This window comes from Taudactylus pleione, unplaced genomic scaffold (assembly GCF_031769625.1).
Source record: "Taudactylus pleione unplaced genomic scaffold, aTauple2 ptg000155l, whole genome shotgun sequence".
NCBI lineage: Eukaryota > Metazoa > Chordata > Amphibia > Anura > Myobatrachidae > Taudactylus > Taudactylus pleione.
The window spans coordinates 1,232,165-1,245,403 of record NW_028284557.1 but is presented as its reverse complement, the minus strand read 5'-3'; the positions used below and the strand labels follow the sequence as shown (position 1 = coordinate 1,245,403).

The 13,239-nt window shown below is 44.4% G+C and overlaps 1 protein-coding gene across 1 annotated transcript in view; it reads left to right on the top strand.

The window, feature by feature from the left end:
* The window catches only part of PNPO (pyridoxamine 5'-phosphate oxidase), a 49,782-nt gene that overhangs the window by 619 nt on the left and 35,924 nt on the right, over positions 1-13,239 (top strand). The window lies entirely within an intron of this gene.

Genomic DNA, 13,239 nt, shown 5'->3' with positions numbered 1-13,239 from the left:
AGCTGTTGTGGAACTACAAGTCTCAGGATAGCCTGACAACCTTGTAGGCATTATTATTATGACCTGGAAAGTAAGATTTTTTTTATCGCTACTTCTGAAGATGATAGAGAGTCCTTTTTGGGGACAAGTTCACATTTATTTACGGTTAGGTCTACTCTAGACTGTACAGGGCTGATGGCCCTGTGACGTCACACCCACGTGACTCGGCCTGAAAGGGGGAGGGGCGGGGATGGTAACGGGGGACAAAAAGTGTCCCCTCGCGGGCACGGTGGCTCGCTGCGCTCGCCACAAATATATATTCCCCCTCTATGCCCTAGTGGATGGTAACGCAGGAGCGGTCCAGCCTCCTGCAGCGGTCACGTGGTGTCTACGTCACAGAGGTCCTTTCTCCAATTAGGAAATAGCAGCAACCATTTATTTACTTTTATAATCTTTTCTGTGGGAGAGAAAAGGGGATGGGGCCTATATGACGCGATTATCATTGAATTGTGTTATATTGGCCCCACCCCCTACCCCATGGACCACAATTCCCGATATCATTCATCATATGTCCTCAGACCCTCTAACATGACCCATCCATTAGGTAGAAAATGCTCCTGGACTTAATTCCATCTTAATTTATGATTGCAGCCTCCTGTATTGAAACACCTGTCTCATCAATTACCTGGTTAAACACAGGTGGCTGCAATCATTAATTAGGTAAGAACAGGGCCGGCTCCAGGGCGAATAGTGCCCTGTGCCGCCCGAGAGCTCTGCGCTTCATATAGTGCGCAGCGCAGCCCAACGTGGCTGAAATTGGGGTGTGGCCTAATAACCATAGGCCACGCCCCTTACATGACATTCTCATGCCCATCCAAATAATGTCAGGCTGCGGGGAGCCCTCTCCCGTCACTGAATGGATGCTGCGTGCATGCGCGCAGCATCCATTCAGACTCCGGGGTCCCGGCACAGCGGCAGAAGGGGTCCCCAACACCCCGATTTGACCACCCGCGGGCCAGTACTGTCCCACTGAAATCGGAATGCTGGGGAAGGGTGTACCCTCTATTGGTGGCGCCCCCTAGAGCCGGCCCTGGCTAGGAAGTCCAGGAGCAGAGCATTTTTTTACCTAATGGAATGGGTCATGTTGGCAGGTAGGCATCCTGCCCGCTTTGCTTGGAAGTGGGCGGGATGTGGGAGGACCGACTAGTGTTGCTGGAACAGCTGAGTGATGGTGAGCTGCTCCGGTGATACTGGCTGGCAGTGGTATGAGTACCTCTGAAAGGGTGGGGAACCGAACCATCCCGCATACTACCCTCTTCCTAGTGGAATGGGGTGGGTGTGATGGATGCGAATTGTAGCCATGTCCCTCTGTGTAATGCCGCGATTACCCCTGGTGGGGGGGTTTGCCTGCTTCACCCCTTTACTCCTCTGCCTCTGGGAAGTCTCCCGGAGGGAGAGGTGTAAAGGTAGGCAAGTATTTTATAGTGCCATACAAGAGGTTCCAGTTGCAGATTCTAAAAAAAATAAATAGCAATTAAAAATAAAACTAACATGGAGATAGCATAGGTGGATAGCCACTGTTCTTGGTAAATATGTGATCATTGCCTTGCCTATGCATTGGGGTGGACATTGCAGGAGAGCCTCAGTGATGGCCGCAGAGCTTGATGTATAGGAGCATATTTATTAATTATTAGGTTCTAGACCTAGTTATAATTTCTTATCACATTAAAAATAAGAACTTAAAGATCGCTGGTATGTATCATAATACACAATCAGTGATAGAGCCCGTCCCTGCAATGTGTAAGGGTAAAGTGATCGCTGATCATTGCGATGGAAAATGGGGGGTTGCAGGATATATCTCTGATATCTGCTGTGGTCCCCCCTAGCTACATTAAGGGGATATTGTAAATTCGCAAATATCCCCCCAAACTTTCTCCCATTTATAAATCGGGGCCAAAGACATTGCTTAGTAGGATATGATGGAACTTGTAGTTTCACAGCAGCTTGAGAACCATAGATTGATTTCCTAGGTTGAAGTTTTTGTGTGATTTCCTAGGTTGAAGTTTTTGTGTGTTGTAGATGAAAATGGGTAATATATTGGTAGGTGTATACATTGTATTAGTCTGTGGGGGAGATTCATTTCAATGCGAATTGAATAGCGCCAGGAGCGAGCTCCCGGATCTATTAAATTCAGTGCACTGTGTGGTCGGAGAATGCCGGTTATCGTGGTCATCGCGCCTTAACAAGGGTGTTAAGGCGCGGTAACCAGCATTCTCTGACCAAAGTGCCGGGCGCGCAGCTGTTAGCGCCGCGCACCCGGCACTTTGGTCGGATTTCTCTTCGCATCCCCAGGGGTGCAAGCGGCCGCCCAGTTTCTGAGCAACCGCTTGCATCCTCCGACCGCCTCTGAATAAGGGCCATAATCCCAATACAGGCATCTGATATAGGATTCAATTAGCGGCGAAATCAGACGATTTTCACACAAAACAGGCGAAAAGGTTTCTCCACCTAAGAGCAGAAAAAAAAATGGCAAAATCCCTATATTTGACTAAAAATGTGGGGATTTCTTTCATCCCCAAATGATAAATGACACCATTTATTTTTTTTGAAAGCTGCATAATTTGGCGAAAAACAGTCGGTCACTCTTTGGAGAAAAACAAAATCATTGAAAATGGATTTAACGTATTGGGTCTGGTTTTTCGGGGGGCGGTATGGATGCGTGAAGTGTTTTAAACATCGCACGTGGCCGCAGCAGGTGCTTTACGGTTTTTAATCTTGAGCTATTACGAAACGAAAATATACTTGCACCCATTTTAATGTACCCCCTGTTTACGTTTTTACGTATACGCAAATTACCGCCAACCAACACAATTTAAGTACCGTAAATACTTGTATTACGGCCAATAATACACTTCTAAATAATTTTTCGATGTACGTCAGCCATTTTTTTGGGGTACAGCTACAATTTCCTGACTTTCTGCCAGTTTTTTCTCACACCTCCCGTTTTCGCCGTTTTTTTGCCGAAAACCGTACTATTTTGCCACTAATGGAATCCGGCCCATAAAATACAACTAAGCAAATTCATCCCAAACTGAGAGGAAACTGCTCTTTTTCAACCTTGATGTCTGTGATTTGATGAATCTAAAACACCTTTTTGATAGTAGTTAAGAAAACACAATATGGTTAGGATGGTTACAGTCCATAGCAATGCTTACACCTGACACAAACTGCATTTGCATAAATGTCCTCAATGGAGGGAGGCCTCATACCAATTACATGTTCAACAGATCTTACCACACGCTGTAAAAGTTTACAGTTGTCCATTGAGCTAATATGGACAAGACGCAATATAAAATTGCTCACCCTATCTACCTCAGCATTATTTAAAACTAGTGGCTGTAGATTCGACCTTGATGATCATCAAACTCAGTAATTGTCTCCTTGGTTTTTTATTAGAGTTTAGGACCAAATAATTTTCCTCCACTTAGTAAAAAAAAAAAAAATCCCAAGTCAATGTGCCCCACCAGTACTGTCCTAAGATGTAATGGGTCCTCCACATCCCTCCTAGACTGTGGTGGGGTAATGGGAAAGCTTGGGACCTTAAAGCTGGGTGCAAGCTATACAATATGTTGTTCGTACAGCCACCGAACGACATATCGCATAGTGCATCTATCCATGTGTACAGACGATACATCTGTGACCATCCTTGTTTACAGACATATCAGGTCGGCCCTGCAGTACAGCCAATGCCGATATATTTTACAGATATATCGGTACATCTGCCGTGGTGTACGGGTGACCCACCTGCCACAGGAACTTCTGAAACTGACATCACAACTGCCCGCCCAGTTGTGATGTCTGGCCACACATATCGAGCAGCTGATTGCAAAGTGTGTGTATAGCTTACCAAAAACAGCAGCTCGGTCGGCAAGACCCAGCATTATGGTGACACCTCTTAACATCACGATTGGTACCAATATATATTCCTGCCTGTTACCAAAATAGTAAAAATAAATTAACACAATTTTGACACAAACTTTATTTGAATTAACCCACCATACAGATGATTTGTCTGTGCACGCTTTCACAACAACACCCACCCCACCCCCCAATAACAAATAATTACAAATGTACTCCAGTTTGTGAATAGGAGATGGAACTTATATAGATCAAACTAAACAACTTACATAAATCAAACTGATTGCAGTCAAATTCCTATGCCTTATTGTACAGTCATTGCTACTTCTATTGCCTTTTTATTTTATTTTCTGATCAAATTCACAAGGTATAGAAAATGGCTAGAGCCCTAATGACCCACATAAAAGGTGACAAAAGTATTATCCATTATATCTTTTTTGCTGGTGTTTAGAGGAGGGCACATGGTGTGCTGGGATCTTGGAGAAGAGGGGTCACCATCTTCACCTCCTCAGTGTGAGACTCCAGCCCACCATCATGTAAGTCATGGAGCTATTCCGAGCCACGAAGCTGTGATGTAAGAGGGGCTTCGCAAACCCCAGTTAATGAACAGGCATCTGTTCATTATCTGTGGCCCAGAGAGGTAAGCATGGCCTCCCAGGTAGCAATTGTATCAATACCTGGCATGGTCATGTAATAACCATATGTTTCACTGGTGGGACAGGACAAGTGTGTCTTGTAAATATAATATATATTCTATTATTGGAGGGTTAATTACAAGTACTCGTGGAGAGGGGGGGGCACACGTCTGTCATGTAATAACCATCAGGAGCTCTATAGGAGGTGGGAGGCAGAGCAAGCAGAAGTTGGGAGCACTGTAGGTGGTGAGAGAAGAACAGGCTGAGTTCAGGGTTGTTGTAGTAGGTGTTGGAGCATGTTCATTTTGGGGGTGCTGTACAAGGATGAGCAAATTTAGTTAGGAACTCTGTAAGAGGTAGGTGCACATAAGCTACTTTGGAACTATAGACCAATCTCCTTAGTGCTTATATCTGGTCTTGCTGCTTGGTATGAGACGCGACTATTGACATGATACTGCCATCATTACCTACATCTATATTACGAATCCCAGAGCTTGCTCCGTGTGAACCCCCTAAAACCCAAACTAGCGAGGTCTTCTGCCAATAACAACCGCCTGTTGTTCCCTTAGAACTATGAGACTTTCAACCGCATCGATTGTGTACTTCATTCTACTACCGGCTCCAAGCCCCACCTTCGGCTCTCAAAGCCACATCAATTATGTACTTCCTTCTGCTACCGGCTCCAAGCCGCACCATCTGCTCTAAAAGCCTCATCAACTTCATTCTTTCTTCTACTACCGGCTCCAGGCCGCACCATCGACTCCCAGAACCACATAAATTGAGAACTGTCTTGTAGAACCGGCTCCAAGCCGCATCATCGGCTACCAAAGCCGCATCAATTGAGTACTGTCTTTAACTACCGGCTCTTAGCCGCACCATCGGTTCATCAGCCACATCATCGACTCGCAAGTCTCCTGGATATCAGTTTCTGTTCCTGTCGTTCCTCTCTCCATTGAATCCCATTGTATTTCCGCCTAAATACCGGTGTACGTCTCATAGTTCTAAGGGAACAACGGGCGGTTGTTATTGGCAGAAGACCTTGCTAGTCTGGGTTTTAGGGGGTTCACAGGGAGCAACCTCTGGGATTCGTATCACTAACTAGCTCTAATATGCTGTAGTGCAGTGCTAAACTTAGGCTTACAAGGCTTGGATCATGTCACATTTGCGCAACTAAAGCTGGCCACACACTAGACCAACTTACATCCAACCAGCCAACTTGTTGATTGGTTGGAATGAAAATCTGGTAATGTATGGGAGTAAATGATCAGCAATTTGCTCCTAAATGCCAGAAAACAGATGCAAATGGTCGTTCAGACAAGTTTGTTAAATGTTTGATCGAAACTATTTGTTCAAACAACAGTTTTGGTGCATTTTCCAGCGTTCGGAGCAAATTGCTGATTGTATACCCTACCAGATTTTCATTCCAACCAATGAACTAGTTGGCTGGTTGCACAGATATTCTTTAGATGTGTGGCCAGCTTAACAGTACTGTATTTCAGTGACTGGCATCAAATCAGAGTGCAGTTGTTTTATTCTGATTTATTTCTAAACTGTGTGGATGTTTTATCAAAAGGAGAATAGGGAATCTGCCTATTTACCATTTCTCACAGACTATGATGGCCATAAGCGGGATGGGTACGGGATGCTGGTGTACGGGATCCTGGCGGTCAAAATCCTGATGCCGGCATCCTGACAGGGTTATCATACCGATATCGGTTGGTATGCTAACCCTCCCCCTCTCCTCTTCCCGGTGCACAAACCTAACCTCTCCCCTTAGTCCCTAAACCTAACCTCTCCCTCCCCGCAACCTAAACCTAACCCTCCCCCCTAGTGCCTTACCCTAAACCTAACCCCGCTACTTACATTCGGGATTCCGGCGGTCTGGATTCTGACATATTTCGGAATTCCGGCAACAGTATTCTGACTGCCGGAATCCCATGTGCCAGGATAATTAACGTATCCCCCATAAGCAGGTATCATCTGCATGGCTGTCACAGGGACTCTTGCTATAGCTTCCCTATACAAAACATGGGGAAGCTATTTACCACACATTTATTGAGGACAGTGGCAGTGCCTGTACTGCTGGGTGTCCTCCAATCCTATCGCCATCTAAATATGACGATAGCAGTTGCGATGCATAGAAAAAATGCCTTTAAGCTGGGTGCACACCTAAAGATTTTCTGTCCAACCATCCAACTAGTTGATTGGTTTGAATGAAAATCTGGTAACGTATGGGAGTAAATGATGATCAGCAATTTGCTCCACAGATGAAAATGGTCGTTCAGACAAGTTTGTTAAATGTTTGATCCTTAACAATTTGTTCAAACAACAAATTTTGTCCATTTTCTGGCGTTTGGGAGCAAATTGCTGATTGTCATTTGCTTTCATACCTAACCAGATTTGCATTCCAACCAATCAACTAGTTGGATGGTTGGACAGAAAATCTTTAGGTGTGTACCCAGCCTTATTATTCAAATTAATCTTTTTAGTCTTGTAAAAATATTTTTCTTCTATTGTGATATTTTATTAGGCTATTATTACTTTATTCTCAGTGCCTCCACCCCCTCTTCAGTGATATACATAGATTAGAGGAATGGTCAAGAACATGGCAACTACAGTTTAATGCTAAAGAATGCAAGATCATGCACTTGGGTCTCAAGAACCCAAAGGTAAAATATAGTATCAAGGGTACTCTAATTGAAACTACAGAGCAGGAAAGGGATCTAGGAGTCACAATTTCAGTTGACTTAAAGGCTGGTAAGCATAACAAAGCAAGGACAAATTCAAGTCAGATGCTTGGTTGCATAGGGAGAGAAATCAGTAGCAGGAAGGAAGAAATAATAATGCCCCTGTAAGGTCATTGGTACGTCCTCATCTAGAATACTGTGTTCCCTACTGGAGGCCACATCTCCAGAAGGATATAAATACATTCGAGATTGGCATAAGAATATACTTACAAAGAACCAGGGATCACACAGGGTTGAGGATACCGAAGGGTATATAAGGGCAGACTTGATGAGCCAAGTGGTTCTTATCTGCCGTCAAATTATATATATATATATATATATATATATATATATAGTGGTAAAATTAATGGTAGGTGGCGTCACTGTACTGTGATGTCTTTGAAATGCCCAAACATACATCAGTTGTAATTTGACATCTCGAGAGTCAGTTTGATCACCGGCTAGGCAGCTCATGGCAAGGCGATGTTAATTATTGTAGTTCGAATGGGGCATGATAGTGGGTGTCTGATGAATGGGACATATCATTTCCAAAGTTGTGCAGACATTCAACATTTCACGATCTATGGCATTACCACCCACCGTGGACAGCGCAGTGGCCGACAACAGGTGCAATTATGCATGTATTGTGTTTAACTTTGGTTAAACCCCTTTGTGTTTACCAAAACTACCATTATTATTTTATTTTCTAACCCAGACTAGAATGCCTAGTAGTTTTCCAAGAGGTGGCAAAGTAGCTTGGTTGGGGAATAATGTATTACCTAGCTAAATAGCTCAGGGCCTTAAAAAAATGTACCAAATTGTTCATTAAGCTCCTTTCTGTAAAATAATGGTATGCTGTCTGTGTACGGCAAGATCTTTTAGAGCATTCCACAGTGATCGCGCTGAGTGACAAAATATGTGGGTCCCAAGGACCTGCCACTTTAAAAATATGGGGTCCTGCTTGACCATTTCTGGGTCCCATCATAATTTATGCTTTAGAGATCCCCATATACCCCTCAGACCTCCCGACATGCCACCACACTTCCTCACATACACCTAGAATGCCCAATCGATACCACCAAATAGCATCAGTTTTGTACACAGAGGTCAGACTGCAGTACCCATTGACCATAATGGGGACTGCAATCTGCTGCGGTAGTTAGCGTTCTGCAGGAGATTTCTGCAAAATCTTCTGCATTAGACTGTTCTTACATAGCGATGATACATAAAATTAAGTTCAAAGAAATCTCTCTTTCTAGCCGTGTGCTCTTCTGTCCTTTTTATTCTGTGAGAGCTGGATTGGGCGGCTGCGCTCATCCTGCAGGTCTTTATGGCTCCTCGTCTTCATGATGTGTGGGAGGCGGGAAGCCGGGGACAGGGTGTGGGGAGCAGGGAACAGGAGTTGAAGGTGGGGAGCCAGGACCAGGAGAATTCGGGGAGTCAGATTATAGGTGGAGGGGAGCTGGGGACAGGAGGAGTAGGCAGGGAAAGGAGAAGGGTCTGGGTGCCACCGGGTATTGGAGGTGGAGGGGTAGGCAGGGACAGGAGAAAGGGTTAATTCTATTTCCCCTTCATCCTAAGAACTTGGATGTGATGTGGAGTGAGGGCAGAAGTGTGGTTCCATGCCCCCACAGCGCTGATATGTTGTTTCAGATGGAGTATCTGGCCACCAATAGTAGAGATTTGTACCCTTGTGGACTTGCTTCGCTCGCTACAGGTTACTATTTCCCCATCTATGCTTTTGTGGATAGTAACTGATGACGTCAGGGTCCGTTCGGTGGAGAGCATCTAGACACTACCAGAGAAAGGGGCAGGGTGCCACCGGGTATTAGAGGGGGAGAGGAGCTGCAGACAGGAGGAGGTGGAGGTGTAGGCAGGGACAGGAGAAGGGGCTGGGTGTCACTGGGTATTGGAGGTTGAGAGGAGCTGCAGACAGGAGGAGCTGGGTATTAGAGGGATAGAGGAGCCACTGACATGACGAGGTGGAGGGGAGCTGGGAACAAGAGGAGTAAGCAGGAACAGGAGAAAGGGCTGGGTGCCACCAGGTATTAGAGGTGGAGGGGAGGCGGGGGTTAGAGGCAGAAAGCCGGGGACTGCTGGGGCCAGGAGCGTTGCGGTACTCTACTTCCACATTCACAGCAGGCGCCCGACTGGCTATTCTGAATCTGAATGGCCATGGCCACGCTGTCCTCAGAAAGCAGGCAGGGGAGAGAGGGCATAGAGAGGGGCCGGGGCCTTGCATCTGTTCTCTTCTGGCCAGACAGCAGCATCTGTCTCTCTGCCCCCCGCCCAGCCCGCACCACACCAACCCCCACCCGCGGTGCTACATTCTTTACACTTACCTGTCCCAAGGAGTGCAGCCTCACGCAGTATCTTGAATGGTCCACGGCACCGTCTGTATACAGGGTGCCGTCTTCAAGCCGGGGGCTGGGTCGCAGTCTTCACCCACTGAGTAAGCAGCTGCATCAAGGGGTGCATAACGGCTGGCTTCACGTCCTTTTTTATGTCTTCCCTGCAGCCGGGCCAGGGGAGACATCAATCATGTAACCAGGAGCCAGGGGATTGGCCGGCAGCGGAGCGCATCCCACGGGGACCCACTCATTCTGAAAAAGTGAGTCCCCGGTCCTCATTTGTGGGTGAAATAGGCGCTATGCGATCACTGGTTCCAAGCCTGGGCTCTTCACCCTAGATTTGGGAATATAAAGATCGCTGAAAAAAGCAAAACAGTTGCTTTGCCTTGTTCAGAATATGTTTGATTTTTTTTCTCTCGATTGGGGATTACGGGGGGAATTCAATTAGCTCTGATAAAACGTACACATTTTGTGCATTAACGTATCAAACCTATCGCCCGTTAATTTCACTTTTCACCTGAAAGCACGCTCCCATTTTTCACACAGTTCAATTCGAAAAGTCGTCTTCCGGCAGGCATTTGCGTGATAGTTCTTGTAGGTTTTACACGTGATAAGTATAGTTGAAAATGGGGAAATCTGTCTATACTTCAAGAAAGGCAATCTTACATAGGATAAAAGTATAGAAGTCTATTAGTGGCCATAATAAAAGTATTTTTGGTTCTTAAATTGTGTCAAATGGCTGTCTATAAGCATTTTTTTTAAAACTGAATAAATTATAGAAAGCAACTTTTTTTTTTTTATGCTAAGTAAATGTTCTTCTTAGGTTGGGGGTGTATAAAAATGCCTATAAGTATATATTTATGTCATTTTACGGCACTTTAAAATAAAAACCTTCAAAATACACCTGTCCCATTCGGTATACGCTTCCAGACTATTTAATCCCGGCGAGAGTTAAATGAAAGGTGTCTAAATCTATATGAGATGCTGGGCGCGGTCAGCCACGGGGGGGGGGGGGGCGGGTTAGGTTTAGGGCTCCCGGGGGGGAGTTAAGGTTAGGCATCCCCCCAGGAGGTTAGGGTTAGGCTAGGGGGAGGGAAGTTTAGGGTTAGGCACCCCCAGGGGGAGGTTAGGGTTTGGCACCCCCCCGAGGGACTTGGGTTTAGGCGGCGGGGAAGGGGGGTTAGGTTTAGGCACTCAGATGGGGGATTAGGGGTAGGCACAGGGGGGGGAGGTATGGGTTAGGCACCCTAAAGGAGGGTTAGGGGGTAAAATTAGGTTAGTTTATACTTACCTGGGGACGATCGGGATTTACTCCTCTGTCCGGCTGCCGCTGCCGGGATTTGAACCGCCGGCCGTGTGGCCGGCAGTGAATCGTACCGAATCCGTCCCATTCATACAGCACCGCACATATATCCCACATCAATTAACCCATTTTCCTGCACTTTGCACATTTCCACCCCAAATATGACATGTTATTATTGGCCAAATTAAGCTAATTAAAAAATATTTTTGCCTAATTAGTCATTAAGGAGGGGGTGCCCTAGTGTTTCTGAACCAAGGCATGACATTTTTACCTTAAAATAGGGATTTTCCACAACTTTTCACCTGCTCAGGAGGTAGTGAAAAGAAATGCGCTTTAAATTCTATGAAGAATTATCGTGTGTTAACTTGCGGGCTAATTGAATAGGGTGGATTTTTTTTTTTTCCACATGAAATTCTCTTTTACGCACTTTAATACTCCAAAATGGGTTATCGTGGCTAATTGAATTCCCCTCTTAATTTAGCTTTGCACAACTTGCTTCGCCTTCTATAAACATACTCCAGTTTTCTAATTGTTTTGGCAACAATCTTCATTGTGGACCAGTACTTGTAGAGGTCACGTATATTCCTGCTTGCGACTATTGCACTTTTATACTGATAACTGTATATGTATGTACAAAGATTTGTCCTAACCACATTTTGTTTATATTCACCTATGCATTTTTTTTATGACTGATGTATACAGAGATATCTGTGGATGAGCAATTTCTTTGGTGTGCAAAGATATCAATCAAATACTTTCTGTAAAATAGGGAAAAGATACTGATAGGTTAATTCACTTCTAACAAATTTGGTCCTGGTGTGTTCGTGTGTATGTACGCATGCATGCTTTTATACCTGTGGTAGGGGAATTTGAATTTTAAACTTCACCGGGGGTAGATACTGATGTGAATTAGCATTTAATGTACTGTGCTACACTATATAGATAAAGAATGATAATACATTTTTTAGTATTTTGAAATGTTTGTAGTTATTTATAATACAAAAAAGAAGATACATTCCACATTTGTTTGTTTTTCTTTTACATCATCCGTCATTCTTTCACAATGTTCCTAATAGCAAAATCAAGAAATCTTTCAAACAACTGGAAAAACTGTAGTTAATCTTAAGCTGGGTACACATTACATATTACACTTGCAAACGATGCAATGTCTTTAATGATTTCCCCTGAACTCCCTGGAACTCCTGGACAAACAATATATTCATACACACCGTGCAAAATACAGGGGACCCCTATGTCTTTTGTCCCCCATATTTACACAGCCAGGACTGGCTCTGAAAAGTCCGGTGCTCTTTGGTCTTTTAGGGGGGACCCACGTCCTTTATTTTTACAAGCTTTTACACAGATGCATGCACGGATCTCACTGATCCGTGCCTGCATCTGTCTCCTTTATAGAATTCAGTCGCACAGGATTACTTAGTGAGTATTAATACAAGCTGAGGCCCCCTAATTCGTAATGTAGAATCAAGTCATTGTGGGAGGGGGGGGGGGGTGCTACCACTAACACATACGAAGATAAACAAGACACAAGGCGAGAAGAGAATTGGAAGTGTCATTTGTGGTGCACTAAATTTAAAATTTAACTTTTATTGATAATAGTTCTATTTTAAAGTTCGTGCACCACAAATGACATTTCCAATTTTATTCTCTCCTTGTGTCTTTTCCTTTATACCTGCTCCTGCTAAAATCACCAGCATGAAGCAGGTCTATGGGAGGGGAGTGTCGAGAGAATACCTGTCAAGTGACGGCTGCATCGTCCAGGTTGGAGCAACATATCGTTCATCGTTCGGTCGAGCGTACACACTGCATGATAAAGAGGGTAATCGTTAACGAGATTGACAGATCTTCCTGCATGTACAAAAGATCTGGAGATGCAACCAACGACCCTTAGAAATGCGCATCGTGATAGAGTATACACACTGGACGATATGAACGATTTGCCGTTCCGATGCGTCGGAATCTGCCAAATCGTTAAAAATATCATCTAGTGTGTAGGGGCCTTTAGAGTGTTTTAACTATGTTTTATTAGTAGTTATAAGTAGGTGTAGATTGTTCAGTATGCCAAGCTTGCATCTAAACAAACATGTTTAAAAGAATATATATAGTGTTTTTTCTCAATGGAAATATACCATGTGCATAAGTAGGTTTTTTTTTCACCTTAGGCAAAATATGACTACAGTACAATGAAATATTAACACATTGAAATTAAAAAGTGCATCATTGATTAAATTATTTAGTTGAATGGTAAAATAATATGTTGTTTGGCTTATCGGTGCCCTGTGCCGCCCCCACGACCCGAACATATGACA